The 26,244-nt window shown below is 44.1% G+C and overlaps 1 protein-coding gene across 7 annotated transcripts in view; it reads left to right on the top strand.

The window, feature by feature from the left end:
- Positions 1-26,244, top strand: part of SYN3 (synapsin III) — a 461,325-nt gene that overhangs the window by 282,691 nt on the left and 152,390 nt on the right. The gene's annotated exons all lie outside the window — the stretch shown is intronic.

Raw genomic sequence — 26,244 nt, 5'->3', positions numbered from 1 at the left:
CTGCTTAAGAGGCTGGTTCTGATGTGACTAGAGTCTCAGAATCACTCTTAAATGGTTCCATTGGGGTTTGCCTCTAACACCCCCTCTCCTTTGAGGATGCAATCCAGACAGAGACCAGACAACCCCTTGGATCTTTAGATCTTTTGTTTTCCTAACCATGCCCTTCCCCCACCCAGTACCCTCCACCTTGCAAGACATAAGCTCCCATCTATGAGAATGCAGACTGACATAGGTGTATATGGTGGAGGAGGGAAATGTGAGGGAAATGTATCAACAACAGCCAAACCACAATGTCTCATGTATTGTTAACCTGGGTGTCACCTACCTTTCTTCCAAGTCCTGTGTCACACACTCTGCTATCATGGCTGCCATACATGGCCCCATGATGGCAAATGACACATGACACTAAGGTCAACATGGATACAGACTTCAGAGCCCCTCTGGATATCTCAAAAGAATCCACATGGGCTTATTAGTGAGAAATATAGACTTCATTGAATATCTCATGGGAAAGGTGGAAAAGAAAGCTCACATTGCACACCTGTGTATTCCTGTTTCCCCCCAAGACCCTGTCCTAGGATAAGAGAGAGGTGAAAAGGAGACAGGTGCCAGGGAGGAGCCAGATCATGCAGGGCCTTTTATGTCATGCTCAGCAGCACTTGTGTTTTGGGGAGTTATGCTAAAAATAAGACCCAAACCACATATAACAAAGGACAAGGCTGAGGTGGCCAAGGTCACGTTAAAGCAGAATCAGGGTAAACGTTGACTACATGTATGAGTTTCTTGTGGCTGCTATAACAAATTACCACCAACTTAGTGGCTCAAGCCAACACAAGTTATTGTCTTGCAGTTTGGGTGGTCAGAATTCTAAAATAGGTCTACAGGGCTGGTTTCTTCTGAAGACTTTAAGGGAAAATCCCTTTCCTTATCTTTTCCAGATCCTGGAGGCTACCTAGATTTCTTGGCTTATGGCCCCTTCCTCACATTACCCCAACCTCTGCTTCTGTCTTCTATCAGTCTCTGCTTCTGACTCTGATCCTCCCCGTATCTGAGGACCCATATCATTACATTGGGCCCATAATCCACAATAACCTCTCCATCTCAAAAATCCTTAACTTAATCACACCTGTGAAATCCATTTAGTGGTGGAAGAATGTATTCACAGGCTCTGGGGATTAGTATGTGGACATCTTTGTGTGGGGAGGAAGGGGCATTGTTCCAACTACCACCACACTAAGTGTGTTTTTAGGTGTAGAACTGGAGCCTAAATTTTGTGCTGTGCTTCATAAGAAATAGATTCTGGTTTTGGCCTCAGACGGCATCCCAGCACTAGCCAGACAGTCAAGGTAGCAGGCAAAAAGAATAGGTCTGTGCAACATGCCCCCTCTCCTGGGAAATGAAGACATCATATTCAAAAGCAACAACAACAACAAAAAAACATATAGTAGTGGAAAGAAGCCCCTGGACCTGGGATCTGATCTATACACGTAACACATGTTTGGCAAATATTGGCCCACTCTCTTCTCAGGGTCTGCCTGCTCTGTGGGGTCAGGACCTCCACCTGGGTCATGGCATCCTGCTTTCTACTATCAACACATTTTTAGTAATATATCAAAATTTACTCTCCTGTTTCTCCCACTTGACTGAGCATTTTGGGGGGAAAGTGGCTACTGCTAGGTATTTAATACATTAAAAATAAAAACTTTATTAAGCTCTTACCATTTGTCAGGCACCATACCAAGAGTTTCACCTGGATTATCACATTGACTCCTTCCAGCAATCCTATTAGATAAGTAGTCTTGTTATACCCAATTTTATTTACAACAGCAAAAAACACCGAGGCACACAGAGGTTAAGTAACTTGCTTAAGATCACCAAGGTAAGAAAAGGCAGAGCTGAGGTTGAACACTGGTCTTCTGACCCACAGTTTGTGCTCTGGAACCAAGGACACTATTAACAGAAGGGGTGAATGAGTGTTGCACAAGAGCAGAGAATTAGGTACTAGAAGATGTAAGCTCTTTTCCTGCTTCATCACTCTTTGCTGGGTGACTTAGGAAAGTTGCCTCCCCTCTCTGGGCCTCTGTTTCAACAGATAACAACACGAGGGGTGTGCAAAGAAAAGGGCAATTTTGCTCAAACACTAGCCTTCCATGTTTCTAATGCTGGTAGCCCATCTGACCATCTCACCTTGATTTGACCTGAAAATATCATGCCCACAAGACATGGCGTTTGCTGTCACATGGCCACATACGATCAGCAGCACCAGGGCCAAGCTCCTGAGGCCCCTTCACGTGGCGTGGCCAACATCTTCCCTATCCCCGGGGCCTCGGGCAAGGATGCAGGCAGCAGCCGGCAGCCGCAAGCATGTGCTGTTGCTGTGGTTTCTACTTAGAACAGTTTCCTATTTCAACCTGCCAGTTCCTTAAAAGCATTAGGCTGAGGTTTTGCCGAATGACTCCACTCTATTTTCATAAAGGGGTGGAGGGGCTCCTCCTGGGAGCCAAGCCCAGAGCAGAAATTCCACATGAATTAAGGGTATAGAAAGCTTGGAAGTCTGACTCCTTAAGAAAAAAAAAAATAGCCTAGTGGGTGGTGACTTTCAGAGAGTAAAAAGGTTTTTCCACCAGCCAGGTTCATGGCCCCAGTTTGCTTAGGTGGCTACCCTCTTCCCTTCTCTGGTCCTCAGTTTCCCAGTTACATGAGGGGCTTGGGTTCTCCCTCTAGGTTCTAAGCACCCCCAGGTCTCTCGGTTAGACTGTTCAGTATAGATTAAGGTAATTTTAACAATAGTAGTCAGCACTTCTATGGAATTTTCTGTGCTGTTCTAAGCACTTTATAAGTATCATTTCTCTTAGCACTCATAATAACCCTCCAAAGTGGGCACTTTTACTATCCTTATTTTTTATATGGGAAATAGAAATAAGGTTGACAAGTCAGGATTTGAACCCTAGCAGTTTAGCTCCAAAGCCCATCCTGCTAGTTCTCTGAAAATAAGGCCTTTCTGGAGGCAGACAGCTTAATATTGGGAAGAATGCAGTCACATCAGTCTCAGAGGGCCCAGGTTTGAGTCCTGGACCCATCATGTGGGTGGCCTTGGAGGTGTTGCTAAATTCTTTGAAGCCTCAGTTTCCTCATCTGTAAAATGGGGCCATTGGCCCCACACTGCTAATCTCCCAGAGTCTGTGAGGAATTTGAGATGATGATTATTCATCAAGAAGCTCAAGAACAAGATAAGCAGTCTCCTAGCAGAGGTTATTACCATTGTTATTATTCCCATAGAAGTCTCTACCCACCTGTGCCTCCACCCCCACCCTCACGTAGGGCTGCCTCTACTTGGGAGGGCTGGAGGGGGATCTCCAGGAGGAAGGCCCGGTTGACATCCTGACCGTTCCAAAGCCCCCTCCCCAGCCTGGAGGTGGGAGGGGAACAGTGTCTTCTCAGCAGCCTTGAGTCAGAGTCTACAGCCCTGTGAGGGCCGGGCATCTTCCCCAACCCTCTGAGTTTATGTACAGGCATCTGTGTGTGTGGGTGCCTGTATGACCAGCCTTGGCCACTGACTCCAGACATCTGTCCGTCTGCCTTCTGTCTAACAGGCATCTCCAATTTAATCCACCCAAACAGAACTCTTGATTTCCCTCTTGAAATTGCTCCTCCCAGTCTCCGTCTTAGGAAGTGCTCCAACTGTCTACGCAGACTGCTCAAGCCAATTAACACCTTCCAGCCCTTTCTTCTTTCATAGCCCATATCCAGTCCACAAGCGAATTCTGTTGACTCTTTGACTGTGTCCCCCAGTGTGCCCTGACTCTGCCCTATCCTGTCCATCGTGATACCACCACCGTGGGCCAGGGAAGGCATGGTGGCCTCTCTCCATCTCATGTTTTGTCTACCCCAGTAGCCTCCAACAGGCTTCCCTGTGTGCACCTTGCCCCTGCCTCTTTTGAATCTGTTCTTGACATAGCCAGAGGGATCTTTCTGAGAACACAAAACACTTTCTGTCAGCCTTAGCTTAGAACCTTCCTCCTCCATGGCTTACATAGTCAAAAATGAAAGTTCTGACATGATTTCTAGGCACTTTGGGAGGTACTTAACTATCTGGCCTCATCCTGTACCACTCTCCCTCTTCTTATTCATTCACTCCTGCCATACTGTCCTTCCTTCTGTTTCTCAAACAAGCCAAACCCGTTCCCACCTCAGGACATTTGCACAGGCAGTTCCTCTGCATACAATGCTCTGCCCTCACATGTTTCTGTGACTGACCTTTTGCCTAGATTTCAATTCAAATGCTACCTTCTCAGAGAGACTCCCCCAACTACCTTGTTTAAATGTGTTTCCTGCTCCACAACTACTCCTCTCAGAGAGGTGCCTCTGTTGGTTTTGTTAGAGCATTTACCATCATCTGACATTATTGTGTTTATTTATTTATTCATCATTTACCATCTGCCCCATCACTAGAATGATCATGAAGGCTGAGGCGTGTGCATTTTTTTGCAGTTGTATCCAGAGTGAACCTCTAGTAGGAGTGGGAATGGGGATCTGGCATGTGAAAAGGACTCAAAAACTATTTGTTGAATGAATCCAGGATCTTGCTGTATGACCTGGAACAAGTTAACTTCTCCACTTCAGTTTCCTCATCAGTAAAATAAAGGAGAAGGAGACATCCTTAAAAAACTGTTTTTAAGTTAGGGCACCTGGGTGGCTCAGTCGGTTGAGCATCCGACTTCGGCTCAGGTCCTGATCTCACAGTTCATGGGTTCGAGCCTCACGTTGGGCTCTGTGCTGACAGCATAGAGCCTGGATCCTGCTTCGAGTTCTGTGTCTCCCTCTGTCTCTGCTCCTCCCCTGCTCATGCTCTCTCTCCTTCAAAAATAAATTAAAAAAATTTTTAATTGTTTTTAAGTTTATTAACTTTGAGAGAGAGAGACAGGGAGAGAAAGCAGTTTAGGGGGAGAGAGAGAGAGAGAGAGAGAGAGAGAGAATCCCAAGCAGGCTCCGCACTGTTAGCACAGAGCCTGATATGGGGCTTGAACTCACAAACTGCAGGTTCTTGACCTGAGCCAAAGCCAAGGATCAGACACTTAACCAACTGAGCCACCCAAGTGCCCCCATTTCATTTTCTTAAAAGATTATTTATTTATTTTGAGAGTGAAAGAGAGCATGTGTGCAGGAGGGGCAGAGAGAAAGGAGAGAGAGGATTCCAAGCAAGCTGCACACTGTCAGTGCAGAGCCTGACATGGGGCTCCTTCCCATGAACTGTGAGATCATGACCTGAGCTGAAATCAAAAGCCAGACAGTTAACTGACTGAACCACCCAGGCACCCTGAGACAGATCATTTCAAAGGACTCTCCTGGTTCTGACTCTGGACTCTCAAGTTCCCATTGGGATGTATGGATGATGAGTGGTAAGTGGATGGATGGATGGATGGATCAATGAACAGGCAGATGGACAGACAGATGGATGATTTCTGGGGTTTTATTAAAGCCACCCAGGACAAAGAAAGTATCAGGAAGAAGATGGGGACAGGGAAAGAGGGAAAGTCCAGTGGGACTTTGCTTCTTTTACGCCAATTGAGAAAGGGGCGTGATCCCCTCCTTCCTTTCTTGCTCACCCTACAGACCACCTTTGCTCATGGCTGCCCTGGGAAGATGGCAGTGGCAGCAGCCGCCTGCCCAGAGCTCCACCCAGGAGATAAAAGGAACCAGAGGAATGTGCTGGCAAGGCTGGCGTCCCTGTCCTCTCAGGGGTGTAAATGGCTTTCCTGCTCCCACAGGTTCAAAGAGCACTTCATTTCACAGCAAAAGTACAGCTAATGAGAAACAGATTTTCTGGCTCTGGCCACAGCCCTGAGAACCCAGGAGGCAAGGAAAGCCCCCAAGAACCTGGCTATGAACGTCTGTACTGAAGGGCCTTTTTCCTCTCTCTCTCTCTCTCTGGGGCCATGGAGCTGTCTCAGCAACAGAGGAATGGGGCTGTTGATAAGTGGGGGGTGGGGCAAGAGCAGAATTCACATATAGGTGGTTGAGAGGGGCCCTCAGGAGAAGGGCTTTTGAACTGTGGGCCTTCCGATCATTCTTTAATTTCTAGGTCTGGAAGCCAAGTTGGGCAACACCTAATAAGAACAATAGCTTTCTTGTTCTGGGGACTGCCAAGGTGCCAACTGCAGGGTAGCCCAGTAGGAAGGCCATTGGGTTGGAGGCCACAAGACCTGGTTTGTGGACTCTGGGCCTTAGTCTTTTCAGCTGTGCAATGAGCACACTGATGGTGATCAGTGAGAATCCCAACATTGCTATCTATTATACAGTGAAAATAGCACTAAGTTGAGGCCCAGAAGACCTGGGTTCTAGTCTTGGTTCTGCTGGGTGTGGACTTTGGGCAATGCAGGCTGGGACAGTAAGTCTTGGATGATTAAAAAAAAAAAAAAAAGAAGACCTAAGTTCAAATTCTGGTTCTTCCTTTCACTTTGCCAGTAGTGCTTGGGCAAGTCAGTTAGCATCTCTGAACCTGTCTTCTCATCTGTAACCAGTACCAATAATATCAACCACATGGGCATGGGGTGAAGATTAAAAGAGAAGAGACACAAACTACTAGCACTAAATAGGTGCTTAAGAATAAGGGTGGAAACTTAGTTGCCCAAAGACCTTAGGAGGAACAGGGAAATCAGTGACCAAATCAGAAGACAAATCCAGGCTGGACTCATGGCCAAACAATACAATAAAGGTAACAATAGTAGAGTGATTTCAATGTCCCATGCTCTGTTCTCAGAATCTTAAGTGTCTCCAAAACAACATGTGGGGCTAGTACTACTGTTTTCCCCAAAGAACTAGAACCAGGACTTAAAGAAAGAAGGTTGGGGGTGCCTGGATGGCTCAGTTGGTTAAGCATCCAACTCTTAATTTCAGCTCAGGTCATGATCTCACAGTTGTGAGTTCAAGCCCCATGTGATGGGCTCCATGCTGGGTATGGAGCTGGCATAAGATTCTCTCTTTCCCTCTCCCTCTGCCCCTCCCCCGCTCAAAAATAAGAAAGAAAGAAAGAAAAGAAAGAAAGAAAGAAAGAAAGAAAGAAAGAAAGAAAGAAAGAAAGAAAGAAGAGAGGGAGAGAAGGAAGGAAGGGAGGAAGGAAGGAAGGAAGGAAGAGAAAGAAAAGAAAGGAGGAAGGTTGGTTGGACTTTAGAATATATGCCAAGTCACACACCTCTTCTTCAAAGTTTCTTCCTTGTAGCCTTCTCCCCTCTTCTCTGGGTGCGTGCCTGCCTGCCTCTGGGGGCCCAACCTGTGTCCAATCTTCAGTGGGCACAAAGTTCCCAATCCAGATTGCTAGCTGGTCTCTTTTGCCCACCTTCCTCTCCAGGGTATTAGAAGGAGTGTTTCCCTCCTTTAACAAAAATTTTCTGAACACTTGTTATATTCTGGGCATTTGAGCCACAACAGCAAACAGAACAGAAAAAGAAAATCCCTGTCCTCATGGACCTTATATTCTGGAGGGGTGGTGGAGTATAAAAAGAACAAATGAACAAATAAAAATATTAAACATTAAGTCACAGTTTCACTGGTATGAGTTTACTAAAGATTAGTAAGGTACTCATCTGTGGGGTCCTGAAATAATTTGGGTCTTGCATTATTCACTACAATATTTAATAGAGACTATATTCCAGGCATTATGCTAGGAATGGAGATTTTAAAAAAAGACGAATAACACATGTACCTTGCCTTTGATGAAGGTCTATTCTAGAACGAGAAATTGAAGTATTAAACAATTGCAATACATGGTGCTAAGAACTGTCTTAAAGAAATTCCCCCCAGTGTTTCAAAAGAGATGAGGAAAGAAACAGGAGAAGCCTGAGGAAGGCTTCACAGAGAAGGTAACCTCTGAGCTTGTCCTTGAAAGACAAGGATGAATTCACCAGACAGAAATGTAGGGAAATACTTCCTGGAATAAGGACAGTCATAGAAGCAAAAATATGCACAGCATGTTTGGGAATGCAGAATATACATTCCTATGTAGATAGAGCAGAGGGTGAATACAGGGGAGAAATGAAACTGGAGACAATTATAGGAATTTGGGGTACCAGCAGGTAAACAGTGAAGAGTCATAGGGGATTCTCTATCTCACACGTGTTTTACTTACCTGTCTCCATGATCACTAATCCTTTCTTCAGCTATGTCTAAACTAATGCTAAGCGTATCTTTTGGGTGCTTCGAATGGGTTATTTCATCTTTCAGTTCTAGAATTTCCTGTTGATTTTTTGTCAGTTTCATTTCTCAGTAGAAAGTTTTCATCTTTTCCTCTATTTTCTTAATATATTCATCAGTTATTTCCCAGTCTGTGGCTGATAACACCAATATATGGATCACCTATAGATCTGTTTATATTGCCTACCTTTGTTTTTTCAGTCGTTTGGTCTTGTCTCTTAGAATGCTTGGCTGCCTTCGGGTCAAGTGTCCATCAGTAATCACCTCTTGCTCAAAGAAGCAGCCTAAAGTCTTTACATTGGCAGACCTTTGAGGGCAGAGTAGCATTCCTCCAAAGGGCATGGTAGACATAGCAGATACCATGATTGACATATTTGGTGGGGCAGAATCTGGGGAGATTCTTATGGGGAGGGTAGGACAGCAAGGAGGGTTCCATAAAGGGGATGTGGAAGTATGTGGGTGACAAGGGTGTGGACTCTTCAGCCTGGTCCCCCTCCATAGTAATTGCCTACCAGCCAGACTGGGAGTAGTACAGCATCAATCACTTTACCCTCCACCCTGCTCCAGCTGGGAAAGACATCCTGGCTGTGTAAACTAACCTTATGAGTCTAATTCCAAGAAGGCCAAGGAATTTGACAGGAAACAACACAAGCTAGTCGTCTTAGATCTCTGTCTGGGCTTGACGTGATTGGGTCTGAAATAGCTACAGAGAGCCTCCTTATTAAACGTTTTGAATCCACAACGATACACACACGTTTGCATGCACAAACAGGAAGGTTTAAAATGAGGCCACCAGGGGGTTAAGGCCATAGAGGCCTCTGCACAGGAACTGAGACCAAGGCTTCAATTTCAAATCAGATCCCCAGTGGAGGGTGTTTGACAGGCCTTGTCACTCAGATTCCAAAAATCCATCTCCACAGCCAAGAATCCTTCATCTCTGTCCCCACTCTCCATCTTGACTATTCTTGTGCGTTGCAGGCGGCTCAGAGGTGGCTGTTTTCAAGTACGGAGCGAGCCATCTCTGCCAAGAGCTTGTCTTGCCAATCACTTCCTTGGCCTGGGCCTTCGGCTTGTCCAAGTCTGACATCACCCTTAACCCCCACCACCACCCCCAGAATAAAGAGCCACCTCAGAGGCTGTGACTGCCAGACACAGTCCCAATCTGCCCCAGACATTTCTAGCTGACAAATCTCAGAGAGACAGGATCCCTCCCAGCCATATGCACAGCTCTCACTGATCAGGGTGGTCTGAATACTCCAAATCTACTCTGCTGGGGGCTTGATCATCTGATATGGGAGGGATGGATGGTGTCAGGTGCTGTTCCCCCACAGGCTGAGGGGTTCTAGCCCTCATGCACCCAGGAGTCTCAAGGGGCCTTGCGGGGATGTTTTCTCTTGCTGAGTCTGGGGTGAGTGCAGTCTTAACCCTGAGGGAAATTAGGAGGTATCACATCGTGGGTTCAGAGGTCAGGTCTTGCTGACTTCATATACCGGTTTTGCTGTTCCTAGCTCTATGGCCTTGGGCAAATTGTGTAACCATTTCTTCATCTTTTCATTCATTATGTAAAGTGCCAATAGTTACCTTGTAAGGCTCCATTATGATGAAAGGAGTTGATACATGTAAATCTCTTAGAACCGCACCTAGGATCTAAGGAGTCGTCAGTAAGTAATGTCAGGAGAGGCAAAAGGGGAGTCGGTAGTTAACAGGGACAGAGTTTCAATTTGGGGAGATGAAAACCCCTGAAGATGGATGGTGGTTATGGTCACACAAGGTGAATGTACTTAATGCCACTGAACTATAAATACACTTAAAAATAGCTAAGATGGTACATTTTATATATGTGTAGGTTACCATAATTTTTTTAAAAAGTAACAGCTGTTATTATTCCTTGATGGGGCTACCTTCAGCTCCTCATGGAGACAGACCTAAGGTAAACATGGTATTTTTGCCCCCAGGAAGGAAGAACAGCATTCTCCTCCAGTATGGAGTTTAGGTTCCTCGTTGGGCTCCAGCACCTTCTCCCACTGAACAGAATTAAACTCTCAAGTCCTCCAGGGGTTCCACCAAGGAACTTGGTTACCTAAGAAGCCCTCTGAATTGCAGACAGTTAGACATGCATACACACAGACATATCAAAGAGATGGACACACAGAAACATGCCCAAGGAGGCAGACAGGAAGGGCTGTGAAGAGATGAGGTAATCTAAGAAAGGACTTTGGTCTTTGGAGATGGGTGCTCCAGGTAAGACCCTGAAGGAAACTGGATGAGGTGCAGGTGGGGAAACCAACCACATGGTCATTACGTTGTCCAGGCCTTGGTTCAGACTCTGCCTGCTTGGAGCAGCCACTCTCTGATCCTCTTCAAACTCTTCCAAGCCCTCCCATGCTCTCAGCCTTGGCCAATGGCTACCTCCAGCAGAGCCCCCCCCCCCACCCCCGCACCTCCCCACTTCTGTACCCTCCTAAGGGTCCATTCTCTGTGCTCAGCATCAAAGCCTCAATGTACTTCTCAGCTCTGGCTCAGCTGTTGTTCACCAATTATTTTGTGTATATGTCTTCCTTAAAGATGGGAGCTGTGGCTTTTCTTCTCTGCACTCCTCTGCTTTCACACTATACCTAAGTGTGCAGACTTCACTCATACTTTTTTTAACTGATGGCATATTGATGAATTTGTTTTCGAAAACACACAAGCACGTGCGCGCGTGCGCGCGCACACACACACACACACACACACACACACACACACACATCAGTAGTTCCCAAAGGAATACCAGTTCTGTGGGCTATCAAGAGGTATTATGAGAAAAGAGCATTCCATAGTCTAATATATTTGGGAAACAATGACCTAAGTTAAGTTAAACAGGTTTATTTATTATAGGGCATATCAGAGACTATAACATGCTAACAATTATTTTAGTAGTGTCTTGGGGCTGGCTCTTACCAGCTCAAGAGAGCCAGTTCTGTACATCTCTTCCCAATTTCACAATCAATGATGTAACATTGGTAACTTGAATCTGCCATGGTGGGACTATTTGCACCACAGAAATCAGCAAACACTACAAGTTTGGGGTTTTGTTTTTGTTTCAGAAAGCTGGCTTACCCGCACGTTACTAAATACAACTTCAGGAAGAGACTATTTCATGCAGGTTTTCCTAATGTATTTGACCATAACATTCCTTTGTCCTCCGGTGGGAAACATCTTGGGGGAAGTAATGTTCCACAGAACATTTTGTGGGGGAAGTTGTCTTATGCAAAAGTACTTTAACCAAATGCCAAGGGAGATGATTCAGAGGGACTTATATTAATTAAGCCTCTGCTGTGTGCTCAGCAAGATGTTGGTGCTTTTTGTACATTATCTCATTTAATTCTTACAACAACGCTGGGAAAGCTATAAATATGACCCATATTTTTAAAATGAGAAAACAAAAAATCAAAGAATTTTCCCAACTTCACACAGCCAGGAATTGGCAGCACAAAGCCCATCTCAATCAGGGATCACAATGTCTAATGGAGAAGTATTTGCAACAAGACTTAAGTAATTTTAGAAGGGTTTATTAAGTGATTAGTAGACAGGTCATGAGCTATACTTAGAATGTAGTCATCTAGAATTGCCAGAGACACTTCTAGAAAATAAGAGAAAAGTTACTCAAAGTCTCAGCTGGCCCACATCTTGTCTTCTTCCTACTTGTCATCTGCCATGGGCTGACACTGCAGAGTATCCCAGATTTCAGAATCTCCAAGGAATTTAAGGAAAAATTCCAGTACCTGAGCTCCACCCTCTCAAGGGAATTGTAACCTGCAGTCAGGATTGAGAACACTGAAATTAATATGGGAAGGCCCTTAGAGACCAGCCAGATTAACTCTCATCTTATATATGGGGGAACTGAAGCCCACAAAGGGGAAGTAGCCTGTCCAGAGTCACACAGCAGTCAGTTGCAGAACATTAGACCAGAGCCTGAGCTTCTTGGCCCCTGGGTGATTCCTTTTCCACTAAGCACAAAGGTCTTCAGAACTCATTGCCTAAAAGAGATATGTCAACTGAAACCCAAACTTACTTTTGATAACTGAGGGTTGGTTACTTTGCCACCAAGGAAAAGCTAATCTTATCAGCTAAAGATGTTCCAAGGGCAGTGGGAAGCCACTGAAAGGTTTCAAGCTGGCAAACCACACCAGATGTCCTGAGGAAATACATCAGAACCCCAGATCACAGCCTTATAAGCAAAGGAGCTCACACCTGGCCACCTCAAACTGACCATGGTAAGACCAACCCACCTTTGCTGCAGTGACTTTTCTTCCCATCATTAATTAATTAATTCACTCAGTCCATCAGTACCTGCTCACCTGGGAGGCATTGTCCTCGACAATGGGAATACGGTGAGCAAACCATACCAGAGAAATCCCAAGGAGCCTATATCTAGTGGGGGAGACAAACAATAAAAATTAATCCTATAATATGAAATTGTAGTAAATTCTACAGGGAAAATAAAACAGTAATATTATGAAGGGTATATGGGGAGGTAGGGGGAGGAGGAAGACACATCAAGTGAGCTGGTCAGGGTAGGCTTCTCTGAGGAGCTGATATCTGAGTTGAAACCAGAATGAAAAGAAGCCCCTGGCCATGGGGTAAGTAGAGAGTGCTCCTGGCAGAGGGAAGAGCAAAGACAGCCCTGACTGGAGGGTCAGGCTGAGGTCCTTCCTGCTCAGCTACTCTGAGTGAGGTTATCAGACTGGGGTTAAAAAGCCAGAAGGACCAGGAGATAGGACAGGAGCCCACATGACCACAGTCAAGTCACCAGGCCAGAGTCCGTGCTGGAAAGGGGAGGCAGGTTGCCAAACTGAAGAGCTGGTATTGAACACCCATCAGAGGATCCAGAAATTCTTGTCCCGTACCTTATTCTTCACCTGCCCCTGGAGCACAAACTAATTTCTAGAAGCATGAATTTCCAAGAAGGTGTTCAAACTTGGTCTTATTCAAGATATGCAAGTTTTAACATAATTAAATGAGAAGTCCATTTTGGTCAGTCAGGTTGATCGAAGATAAGAATGATGGGTAGTATCCAGGAGTATTGAATAGCCCCTCTTTGACTTGCAAAGAACTGAGATTCCCTTCAAGAGAGTTTCTAAGAGGGCATAAGCTATTATTGTGAGGATATTTGCACAGGAACTGAGAGGAGAACCAGAAAGCCCTGGGAAGTACAAAAACATTGAAGAATCTTGTTTCTTTATTAACACCACACAATGACTCTGCTCCCTTCTCTGCCTCCTACAACCATTAGTTTCTTACTCCTACTTTTTCCTCCCACATTACTTTGGCTGGTGCTTGGCTAACTCACCCTTTTTGTCCACTCTTTAGTTAGTGAACTTTCAGACCTATTTCCCACTACTCACTGATACATTCTTTCTCTATTCCCAAAGCAAATTCCCAAAAGAAGTCTGATTGGCCTCAGATCATCTCTTTGTGCCAAGTGATTAGATGCCCTTGGTCCAGGTGTCCACTCCTGGCCCAATCAGCTGTCGCTAACCTCATGACTGGAGCCATGTGGGCTCTTAGAAAACTCCTGACTGCACAGCTATCCAGTGTGTGGTGACCTACTCATCCTAATTTTCTCAGGACTTTCCAGGCTTCAAAACTGAGTTATGTCTCAGGACCCTCCTCAGTTCTGAACAAACTGGGACAGTTAGTCACCCTATGGTTGTGGGTAGGATGGTTCCCTTTGGAGTTCCTGGAAGGGCAGATAGAGTAACAGACATCTTCAGCATGTCAGTGGTAGACAGGGTATGAGAAAATCAGTATTTCTTACCCACTGACGGTAGGAGTGAAAATTGTTATGACCTTTCTGGGGGAAAATCTAGAAATATTTATGAAAAGTAAAAAATAAGTATATTCGTTGACTTAGAAACATTTTGATGATTTCTCCAAAGTAATCAGACCAGAGTGCAAAGATTCATGAGCAAAGCCATTCACCAAAGTGTTATTTGTAAAAGTAAAATAATGGATGTACCCCCAAGTAACTACAAACAGACAATTAAGTGAAATAAACCAGGATATGTCCAGTGAATACTTTGTGACCATTAAAAATAATGATGTGGCTTTCTAAATATTGATGTGGAATTTTTCTATGAGTTATTCTTAACAAAAAGGAGATTTATTATTCCATAAATAATCACATGTATGTAAAACAAGGTGGGGGGGAAGCACATTGAAAAATGTGGAAATATTCCAGTGGTGAGATTGCACATGATATTCATCTTTAAGCTGTTTCACTTTTTCTGAATGCCTTTCAATGTGTAATTATTATTTCCATATTTGGATTTTTTCCCATTTTTTAAAAAACATAAAACATCCTGGTCCAACAAAATCTGATGAAATGGTGTTTTCATTCAAAGATGTTTTTATTTTCCAATTTTGTTCTGGTCCATTAATTTTAGGACACACAGAGGTTTGATTCAGGTTCCAACTGATCCAGTTGGGTTTGGTTTTATTTAAAAACAAAAACAATGTTGATTCCATCTGAATTGCATTTATAGAAAATTAATATTGGGGTTTGGTTTAGGATTCAGCCTGTCGAGTAGTGGGTTGCTATTCTTGGTTTATAGTATATGTAGTTCAAGTCACTCCTCAGAATCCCCACAAGAACCTTGAATAATTGGAATGAAGGCAGAGAGAGGTTTGGAAGCCTGAATTATCCAGAAAATTGCTGTGTCTCTCAGCCTGGAAGGGCCTGCAAGCAGCCATTTCCCAAGGGCACAGAACAAAGCCACAGCTGGGACATTTCCAGGAGGTCTGTTGGCCCTGACCACTATGTGGCCAGAGCCGTGCTGCCCCAGGACTTTGGTGTCACTGCAGCTCTTACCCTCTGCTTACTCCCATGAGGCAGGAACTGGCAGGAACAGGCAGGAACTGGCCCCACTGCCCAACAGTGCCTAGGGGCTTCCCTCTTCCAGGCCAGGCCCTTGCACGGTCACCCAGAGCAACTTGATCTGGGCTGTGCAGCCTGTGGTGACATTCCTGCAGCATGAAGCCATCCTTCAGCCAGAGCTGCTCAGACCAGGACATGGCTTCCTTGAGGACAGTGTCAGTGGTGACCAGAGCTCCTCACCAACAAAACCTCCATCCTGCTCCTTTTTAATGCTTTTTTAAAGGTGGGCACCCTGGCTCTGTGGAGGACTCTTAGAATAAGCAGAGGGAGACAAACGTGGTGAAGACAAACTACTTCCATGAAGTGGGCTGGGGCAGCACACTCACCCGGCCATCAGACAAGCATCCCCAAAGGGCTCTGGTAGGACCCCACTCCTTTGTGCTTTCCTAGAAACCATCAAAGCCTCACCTGGGATGGTTTTAGAGCCGTACTCCCTGCAGCCACTAGGTAGGTGACTTGGGCAAAGGATCTTCAGCTGTACCTCAGTTTCCATAGTTGTGAACGAGCAGAGAAGCATACATCTCTCCCGGTTGGCATGAATGTTATATGAAATCATCTTCCTGGAATTGCCTGCTCCACAGCCTGCCACCCATCGAGCCCAAAGAGCAGGGTGAATGGTCCACCTGGGGTGCAGGCTAAAAGGGGCTGCAGTGCCTGTAGATAACTCACAAGCCATTATAAATCTGGCTAAAATCTGGTCTGCCTTGTATCCCCACACATCAACATTTCTAAACAATGCCAATGAGAAACACTCTGCATGTTGACTGCTTCAGTCACCCCCAACCCGGGCACACCATTGCCTGCCACAGGGGGCGCACTCCATGAATGGCACACATGTATTATTAGATGTTAGGAGCAACTGTACATAATTGGCTCTCATTCATATGCAAGAATAATCCTTTTTTCAGATATGAGTACTGAGCCAGAATATGATAGATGGAAGAGATCCTGAGAAGATCATCTAATAGTCCTAAATGTTAGTTTCTCTGCGTTGCGGAGCACTGGCCACATACAGAGTGTTTTCAAAGGCATAACCCCTCCTAATACTCACATGGCCCTTTGAGGTAGGTGCAATTGTGCCCATTTTACAGGTGAGACCAGCCCAGGGGCATTTATGGAAATTAGACACAGTGCCTCCAAGCCCCTTCCCCACCAGCCCTCTGTGGGGCCCAGGGCTTAAAGCACTGTCCCCAGAGATGATCAGTAGGGAGAGAACAGAACAACCATAGCACTCGGAGCTAACTGGTAAGAGAAAGGGAAAGCACTCCTGTTTCCTACAGGGTCTTCCCATTCATCTCATTTGGGCATCACAGAAACCTCAGGGGCAGGTCCGGTCTCCCCAGTTCACAAGAAAGTATACCACATCTCTGGAAGATAAAGTTTACTTCCCTGGGGTCACACAGACAAATAAAAGTCAGAGCCCAAAAGTGAACCCTGGTCAATGTGAAACTAATGCCTTCCCCCTCCCTCTTATCACCCCCCTGCCCTGGGGTGGGGGGGGGGGGGGGCTGAGCAAAGGAAGGGCCTGACAGCATGGCTGACCGGAAAAGAGGTGAGGATCCTGAGCTTCTGAGCAAGGAGTATCTGGGAAAAGGGATGCTAAGTCCCATGCTTCTCAGAATCAGTGGTTCCGAGATGAGGGCTAGGGGCAAAAGGGATGACTCAGGTTTTCTCCATGTGGCCTGGGTTTTTCCTGCCTTACACTACCACAGGTCCCAGATCAGTTGCATGCAAGTGCCCGTAGCTCCCAGGGAGGCGGATGTTCATGTCCGCATCCACTCACAGATTCTTTTTTCTGATGTTTATTTATTTTGAGAGAGAGAGACAGACAGAGCATGCAAGTGGGAGGAGGAGCAGAGACAGAGGGAGAGAATCCCAAGCAGCCTCCATGCCATCTGTGCTGAGCCAACAGAGGACTTCAACTCACAAACTGTGAGATCATGACCTGACACTCACAAATTCTAAACTTGTATCATTTGAGAGAGTCTGAGACTGAGAATCTTCATTCATTTGTCCATTAGTTCATTACCCGTCATGGGTTTTTATCAACAATATTATTATTGTTACTATTATTATTATTAAAGTAATATATGCTCATGTTAAAAGTTCAAAAGATACCTGGGGTGCCTGGGTGCCTCAGTCAGTTATGTGTCCAACTTCGGCTCAGGTTATTATCTCACAGTTTGTGGGTTCGAGCCCCACATTCGCTCTGTGCTGACAGCTCAGAGCCTGGAGCCTGCTTTGGATTCTGTGTCTTCCTCTCTCTTTGTCCCTCCCCCACTCACACTCTGTCTCTCTCTCTCTCTCTCAAAAAAGAAATGAATAAATATAAAAAAATTTTTTTAATTCAAAAGATACTGAAGGGAGGACAGCAAAAAGCAAGTCACAGAAGGAGATCGTCTTAAAGGGAGAGTGAGCATTCCAATATGGGTGGATGGCAGAGGAAGCAGCAGGAGGAAGATGGTCTCTTGGAGAAGTGAGGCAGGGAGGTTGGGAGAAGGGTGCAGACCTCCAGGGAATGACAGGGTCCAGGGAAGAAGGTCAAGGGTCAGTAGAGCTATGAAGTGAGTGATTTTGGAGAGGAGAGGAGAAGAGGGAGCAGGTTTGGGACCAGATGCAGGACTCTCCTGGAGAAGGGGCAAAAGCAAACAGTGGGGGTGTGATAAGAATGACTGGTCAGAGGCCAGAGAAAGCCTCAGCACCAAGGGCTCTAAGTCCATGAAATAAATGAACATCAATTTGCTGCAAATTAACTCCTTCTCAGTCTCCCTGCTCAGATCCTTCAGTCTTCCGTTCAGTCTCTTTTTTATCTCTTGGTCTCCCTCTTCTGCCAGAAGAACTTCCTTTAACATTTCTTTTCATACAGATCTGCTTATTAATGAATTACCTCGGCTTTTGTTGATGCGTAAAAGTCTTAGTTTTGCTTTAATTTTTTAAATATATATTTGTTAGGCACTGAATCCTAATTTGACCATTTTCTGTTTCAGCACTTTAAAGACATTGTTCCATTCTTCTGGCCCACATGGTTTCTGCTCCCATTTAGCTCTTCATCCCTCTGTACTGAAGGTGTCTTTTTGCTCTGCTTCTTAAATGTCCTCTTCTTCACTGGTTTTTCTGCACTTTGATTAGAAGTTCCTCAGTATGGTTGTCTTTATGGGTTTTTTTCTTTTTTTTAAGTTTATTTCTTTATTTTGAGGGGGGAGGGGCAGGAAGAGAGGGAGAGAGAGAATCTCAAGCAGGCTCCACACTCAGCACAGAACCTGACATGCAGGGCTCAGTCCCACAAACCGTGAGATCATGACCTGAGCTGAAACCAAGAGTCAGACGCTAAACCGACTAGCCACCCAGGTGTCACTGTTTTATTTTGTTTGCTTTTTTTTTCCTTCTATTTGAAGTTCATTGAGTTTCTTGTGTTTAAAATTAACATCAAATTTGGAAAATTTGTCTACTTATTTCCAAAATTTTTCCTGTACTCATCTCTTCTTCTGGGATTCCAATTGCACATATGTTAGACTGCATGATACCATTCCGTGGCTTGCTGGGGCAGTTTTCTTTTTCTCTCGGTGCTTTAAACAGGATACACTCTGTTGCTACATCTTCAAGTTCACTAATATTTTCTTCTGCAGTTACAATCTTCTCTTAATCCTTTTTAATTTTTTTTTCATTTCAGATATTTTATTTTTTACTCTAGAAGTTCCAAGTACATCCTTTTTACATCTTCCCCTTATGTCTTCATCACATTCATGGTTCTTTTTAATATCCTTGGACATATATAGAAGACTTATAGCAGCTTTTTAGTAGTCCTTCTCTACTAATTCATACATCTCTATCATTTCTTTATCTGATTATATTGATTGGTTTTTATCCTGGGCACAGTTCATGTTTTCCTGCTTCTTTACTTATCTGGTAATTTTTTTACTGGATAATTGATATTGCAAATTTTTTTTATTGGGTGCTTGGATTTTGTTGTATGTATTTCAAGAGCACTGGATTTTGTGCTGGTGAGCAGTTAAATAACTTAGGGTCAGTTTTGTCTTTTAGGGGGTTTAAGTTTGCTATGACATATCCAGGTCAACCTTTATTTGGGGACTAATTTAGTTCTCATTATTAAGGTGTTACACTTTTGAGGACTCTATTCATGCCTCTGAATTACAAGGTTTCTCTGTTCTGGCTGCCAGGAACACAAAATATTCCCATCCTTGTGTGAGCTCTAAGAATTGTTTGGCCTACTGCTTTCCTGTGTCTTTTCCCCTAGTATCTGGTAGCTTCCTCTCATGTGTGCTCAAGTCAGTATTCAGTTAAAGACTCAAGGAGATTCCTTTGAAGATCTGGGGATTTTCTGTGTTTCTCTCTCTCTCTCTCTCTCTCTCTCCCTCCGTCCCTCCCTGTGTGTGTGTGTGTGTGTGTGTGTGTGTGTGTGTACAGTGTCCTCTTCTTCAAGTATTCTGTCCATAAATTCTAGCCTCAGCATCCCCTAACTTCACTCTCTGTCTCCTTAATTCAGTGAGACTGTCAGGTTCTGTTCCAGTCCCCCAAACCCTGTGCTGCAGCCCAGGAACTGGCTCCAAGCAGTAAACTGGGACAATCATATGGCTCACCCTCTTTGCTTCTTTCTTCTCAGGGATCATGGTTCTGTGCTGCCTATTGTCCAGTGTCCGAAAACCATCGTTTTATATGTTTTGCCCAATTTTCCACTTGTTCGTGGAGTCGCTAGAGCAATTCCCATATTGATTTAAATCTTTCATGGGTGGAATCACAAGTCTCCACTGAGACTTATTAAGCAGGAGTGTGACCAAATCAAATGTGTGTTTTGAAAAAAAAAATCAGTCTTACTGCTCTGTGGAGAGTGAATTGGAAGAATAGTGGATTGTAGATGGCCAATTCTGAGTCTGTTGAGGCAAGAGATTCTGTTGACTTATACTCAGGGAAGCAGCAATTGAGATGGGACAATACGTGCATATTTAAAATGTTTTTAATTGATAGGACTCAGTGATTAGTTAAATGCAAGGGGCTGACGAGGGAGAAGCAATTATCAAGAATGACTCCCATTTCTGGAAAAAGCAACTCAGTAAATTATAGTGTCATGTACTCTGATAGAACAATGAAAAGTTTGGGGTGAAAGACCAGGAGTTCTGTTTGAAAAAGTTATGTTGTCTGTGAGACATTCAAGCAGTTGATGCTGGTAGAGTCTGGAGTTCAAAAGAGGGATCTAGGAGCTGCTGGAGGATGGCAGAGACGTTTTTCACTTAGTGCCTGGAAACGTTAGCCATATGAGTGTTTATCTAATCCATTTAAACTGTGAGGTTTTAGGGGGCAGGCTTGGTTTATTTTCTACTTTGTATCCCCCAAAGTTCCTGGTACATTGGTTGCATGTGGTAGAAGCTTAGTTGGTGTTTGTGAAGGGGACAATGACAGTCAGGGACTCCTTCTTTCATGCTTTGAGCTTCCCATTGCCTCCTTGTTGTCTAAAAGGTTGCCTGAAGTTTCATTGTCCCTGTTTGTTTTGCTGGTTGCAGGCAGATTTTTCAAATTAGCATGTTAGTCATCAGTAGAGGGTCGTGACTCTCTTGTTCATAATAAGGATGGTGTCATGTCAACTTGGGTCTCATGTCCTATCTTGGAACTGAAGTTGGGACCAGTTATGCAGAAGGCCACATTCTTTCCAGGGTGGCTGCTGTCCAAGGTTTGGGCTGCTTGGGGGAAATCTTCTGGAGCCCCAAGGGACACTTATGCTTTGGGTTTCACAGATTTCACATAAGCCTAAGACTGTCAGTCTCTTTGGTCAATCTGAGTTAACCCTGAAAGTTGCCCAATGGAGGAAAGAGCTAACCTCATTTTAAAATATCTGAAAGCTTTGGAATTCAGCCTTGGAATTGCAGAAAACTTCAACTATTAAAAACAGTTTTATTTGGGGATGAGAGATTCTGAATTCTGGGCCTGCGATTTGTTGTATGATATTGAGAAAATAACTTCCTGTCTCTAAACTCCAGTTTCCTCATCTAAGAGGAAAAACTGAAAAGATTGGACTTGATGACATCTAACTGACCCTCCATTTCTGACATTCAGAAGAATTCTGTGTGCTGGGCAGTATGAACCATAGGCCTTGCTTCAAGATGCTTAAACTCCTAAAATTGAATTGAGAGGTGGACTGTCCCTCAGATATCTGAATAAGATATCCTATCTCCTACAAATATGCTTATATAGAAATCTGGAGAGGACTTGTACATTAAAAACAAGAATCTCATCTTAAACTTCACAACCAAAATAGCTCTTAGAATCTTAGAACTTTATCCTGAAATGAATCATATATGTGTGTGTGTGTGTGTGTGTGTGTGTATGTATGTATATATATGTGTATATATATGCATGTGTATATGCATATATATGTATATGCATATGTATACGCATCTATATGCATATATGCATGTATATGCACATATACATATATATGATTCATATATCATTCATATATGTGTGTGTGTATATGTATATGTATGTGTGTATACACACACACACACACACACACACACACACATATATATACACGCATAATCTATACTCATATTTTGAAGATGAAGAAATATGACTTGTCCAAGGTCACACAGTGAGTCTGTGATTGAACCTAACCCAGCATCCCTTCCCCTCCCCTAAATCCCACAAAGCTGTTTCTCCACCACCCCCTCCCTTTTGGCACCACCTCCTGTCTCTTCAAGCTCTGCTGTCTCTGCAGTGGAACATTCCTGCACATAGGGGATTAAAAGAGCAGGGGTGGAATGCTAAATCTCCCTGCCCATTGGCAATAGCTTCTCTCCTGAACTGAGCCCAGCGGGCCTTGGCTCAGGGAAAGCCACCAGCCCATGTGCAGCCCTGGGTTGTCAGAACCAACTTCAGTCCACATGCCAGAGGCTGTCCATGCACTGCCCTCTGTCAGGTAAAGCCCCCAAAACAAGTGTTCTGTGGTGGGGGCACTGCTGAGTTTGGGTGTTGTCCTGGAGCCTTTCTGGGCCAACTCTGTCAGGGTGCCCCGCCAAGCTCAGTGGAGCCATTGGAGACCCCGGGCCAAGCTTTGTGTGAAGGCAGGCCAAGTTTCAGAGTGTCCAGCGCTGAGGCTCAATGTCTGGTTCAGCGGAGAAAGTAAGAGGTCCAGATACTTGTCTCCAGTTGACCTCTTATTGGCTTTCTGACCTTGGACCTCAATGACCTGTTGGGGCCTCATGACCATGTGTGGATAAAATGGATACAATGTCACCTTGCAATCTTAGAGCACATTATCCATATTACTCCATCTTATGTCACAGAGTATTTACGTAAGTGTAATGTCCTATATCTTCCTCATGTGCACAGAAGATAAATAATGTTTACACTTCATAGTTAGCTCTCAGTTACCCATTAAAGAGTAGTATTGAGGATATGCTCTAAATTTTTAACAATAACATTGAGTATTTCCAAACCCATTTACTAAGTGCCTAAAATGATCCAGGAACCTTGCCTAGCTAACCTTAGCTTAGCTTCCACTAAGGATAACAAAATTAATAATGCACCATCACTGCCCTTGAGGGGCTTCCTAATAATGAAGAAAATCAAAGAATATTATTATTTTTTAATTTCTTTTAATGTTTATTTATTTTTAAGAGACAGAGACAGATCATGAGCAGTGGATGGGCAGAGAAAGAGGGAGACACAGAATCTGAATCAGGCTCCAGGCTCTGAGCTGTCAGTACAGAACCTGACACGGGGCTCGAACTCATGAACTGCTAGATCATGACCTGAGCCAAAGCTGTATGCTTAACCAACTGAGCCCCCTAGGCACTCCAAAGAATATTATTATTTACAGACCACTGGCATCTAAGGAGGATAGTTCCCACAGACAGAAGAACTGTGCCAGGTACTTAGGTCTGGAATATGTGGAACAAATCCAAATTATTCTATGGAAGGGTGGGAGATTTTAGGGAAAGGATGAACAGATGGGGAAAAGAGTAGCTATTACCTGGCAGAATAGTGTCCTGTGTGAAAGTAAAGGAGAAACTTTGGTTAACATTTCAGCCAAAGAAACAGGAAAGAAACCATATTAAGTGGAAATTCATGATGTGCTGTGATGTGATGTGATGTGATGTCACACTCTCTTTAGACTTTCCCTTGAAATCCTCAGTTAAATCTACCATAGGATTTTTTTTTTCTGAGAGATGTGAAGAGGTACAACTTGAGGCCAAGACAAGGTATATCAATTATCCATTGCTACAATAATAGTGTGTAACAAACCACCCCCCCAAACCTCAATGTACAATAGCAATTGCTTATTGCTTAGCAATCTGTCATCAGCTAGGCTTTTGAGGCCCTTTTGATCTTGATTGTTCTTGCTCACATGTCTGGGTCAACTAGACTGGGCTGATTTAGAGTAGCCTTGATTGAGTGACCAGAGCATCTTGGCTCTGCCCCACATATCTCTCTTGCTCCAGCAGGCTAGTTTAGGCATGTTCTCATGTTGATGACAGAGTTATAAGAGCTCAAGAAGAAATACACAAGTGCTTGTTCAAGTCTCTACTTGTTTCAAGGTTCTTAACATCCCATTGGCCAAAGTAAGTCAGATGACCACACTCAGAATAAAGGTGTGGAAAATATACTTTGCCTATTAATGGATAGTGACTGACAACATTCCAGGTGGTGCCTGTTCCACTGGCCTGAGGATTACTTGGAGCAGAGTCCCCACCTGACCCTCTGTGGATATGTAGCATAAGCAAGAAATAAGCCTTGTTTTTTTAAACATATGAGATGTTGAGGTTTTGTTACTGCAATAAACCTACCAAATCTAGCCTATCATTACTGATATAACCATCTAGTATTGGTTGCTTATAATGTGGTACTATGTTAAGAAGTTTAGGTGCATTTGGTATTTATTCATTCAACAAATATTGAATTTCTCTTTCCTGTCTAATATTGAACTCAATTCATCTTCATAACAACCCAGCAAGATAGATATTATTTTATTAATGTTATAGATGAAGAAACTGAAGCTCAAAATTGCTTAAATAATTTGTCCCAAGTTCATACATACAGCCTGTAAATGGCAGAGCAGGATTTAAATAGAGGTGTGTTGGATTATAATGATCAAGCTCTTAGCTACTCTATTCTACTATTTTTCTGTTAATGCCCCTTTCTGGGGACTGTCCACTTTAAAAAACAAGAACTTGCTATGAGGAAGTGGATTTGAATATATTGGACCACTTAGGTCAGGGCATTTAAAGCAGGGAAGAGTCATTTCTGTGGTTAGTCTTTTTCTCCTCACATATGTTTGATCCACACCCTAGCCCCACTTAATGTGCATTGACTTTTAACACCAGCTGGAGTGGTAGCACACCTGGTGTCCTCACCAGAGAGTTATGTTTCCCCAGACAGGGAGCTTTTCTTTCCCCGGCGTCAAATCTTACAGCCAAGTTGCAAGGAAACACATTGTTAAACATTGCCTTGGCAGAAAGAAGCCTGCTGAGCCACAGGCCAGGCTCTAACTAGACCTCACCCAGGGGAAGGTTGAATCAGTGCAAGGAGACAGGAGACACAAGCCTTGAGCCAAACCATGAGGGGAAGGGAAAGTGGAGAAGAGAGAGTGGAGCAGCCCTGAGAACAGAGAGGGCGTAGGAAGATTAAGTTGAGAATAAGGAAGATAAAAAGAGCAGTTTTCACCCAGACAGGAATTCATTTTTCATCCAAGAAGCATTTATTGAGCATCTACTCTGTATCAGCCATCATGCTGGGTGCTGGAAAATACCAAAAGTCTAAGTCATGGCCCTTATTTAGAGAAGATCACAGATTAGTAGGAGAGATGGATGTATAAACAAGTTACAAGATGTTTACTGTACTCCCTTCTCTGAAACCCACTGAATACAACACAAAGAATGGAAATAGTAAAGAAAATTCCATCTTCAATTAGGAAATCACTGTGGGGCTGAGATGATTATCTGCTTGCCAGAGTTCATTCTTGTCTTTCCATAATAGAGAAGAGCGGGTGGGGAACGGCTGCCTAGGCAGAGACCACATTTCCCATCCTTTCCATTGCGTTTCATTGAGCCATGTGACCAGTTCTCATAGTTAGAATATGAATAGAAGTGATCTGTGTCTCCCTTCTGGGCCAAGGTGGTTAAGATCCCTTCTCTTCTCTTTTCTCCTCTCCCTCAATCTCTCTCTCCACCTCCCTCTCTCTCCCCTTCCTCTTGCTGGATAGAGGGTCCTATAAGACCCCACTGAATAGAAGGAGCCCATGCCCCTGAATCACCTTGTGGCAGGCTGCTCCACTGACCAGGAATGTCTGCAGTGGACTCTGACACAAATAAGAAATGAATTGGGATATCTGGGAGGCTCAGTCGGTTGAGCATCCAACTCTTGATTTCAGCTTGGTTCATAATCCCAAGGTCATGGGATCAAGCCCTGCATCAGGCTCCATGCTGAGCATGGAACCTGCTTGAGATTCTCTCTCTCCCTCTGCTCCCCTCAAAATAAAAAAAATTAAAAATTTTTAAAAAAGAAATGAACTTAGTTAAACCATTAAAAATGGGGGGTAAGGTTGTTGTTACAGAATGTTATTCTAAATAAAACAAGCTAAAACCCATATCTACCACATTCAGTGAAGCTTGGACTTCACTAAAGGAAGACAATAAAAGGAGTCACATACGTTGCCAGATTTCCTTGAAAGTAAGAAAGAGGATCATTTGCTGGAGAGCAAAAGAACAGAGGTGAGGGTGGTCCAGGGAAGAGTGAGGTCCCATATAGTGACTCAGGTCCACAGGTGGGAGGGAAGAGGAAGGGGAGAGAGAGGGAGGTGGAGAGAGAGATTGAGGGAGAGAAGAGAAGAGAAGAGAAGGGATCTTAAACACCTTGGCCCAGAAGGGAGACATAGAGCACTTCTATTCATAGGGCCAAAAGAGGCTCTATGTAGGTAACTAGTATTATTCTTTCATCCCTGACTCTCATTCCTTAGATGTCTTAGAGGTGAAGTAGAAGAGAGAGAGATAAGCAACAATTAACCTTGCAGCCAATCACCAGAAGAGATACATAAACATAAAATGACCAGAGGATCAGTGAACTTTGGTTCTTCCTCATGACCCACACTGACCTTATCCATGGAGGGATGGTTGAAACCCCAG

This window comes from Panthera leo, chromosome B4 (assembly GCF_018350215.1).
Source record: "Panthera leo isolate Ple1 chromosome B4, P.leo_Ple1_pat1.1, whole genome shotgun sequence".
In the NCBI taxonomy this organism is placed as follows: Eukaryota; Metazoa; Chordata; class Mammalia; order Carnivora; family Felidae; genus Panthera; species Panthera leo.
This window is presented reverse-complemented; position numbering and strand designations above follow the sequence as displayed.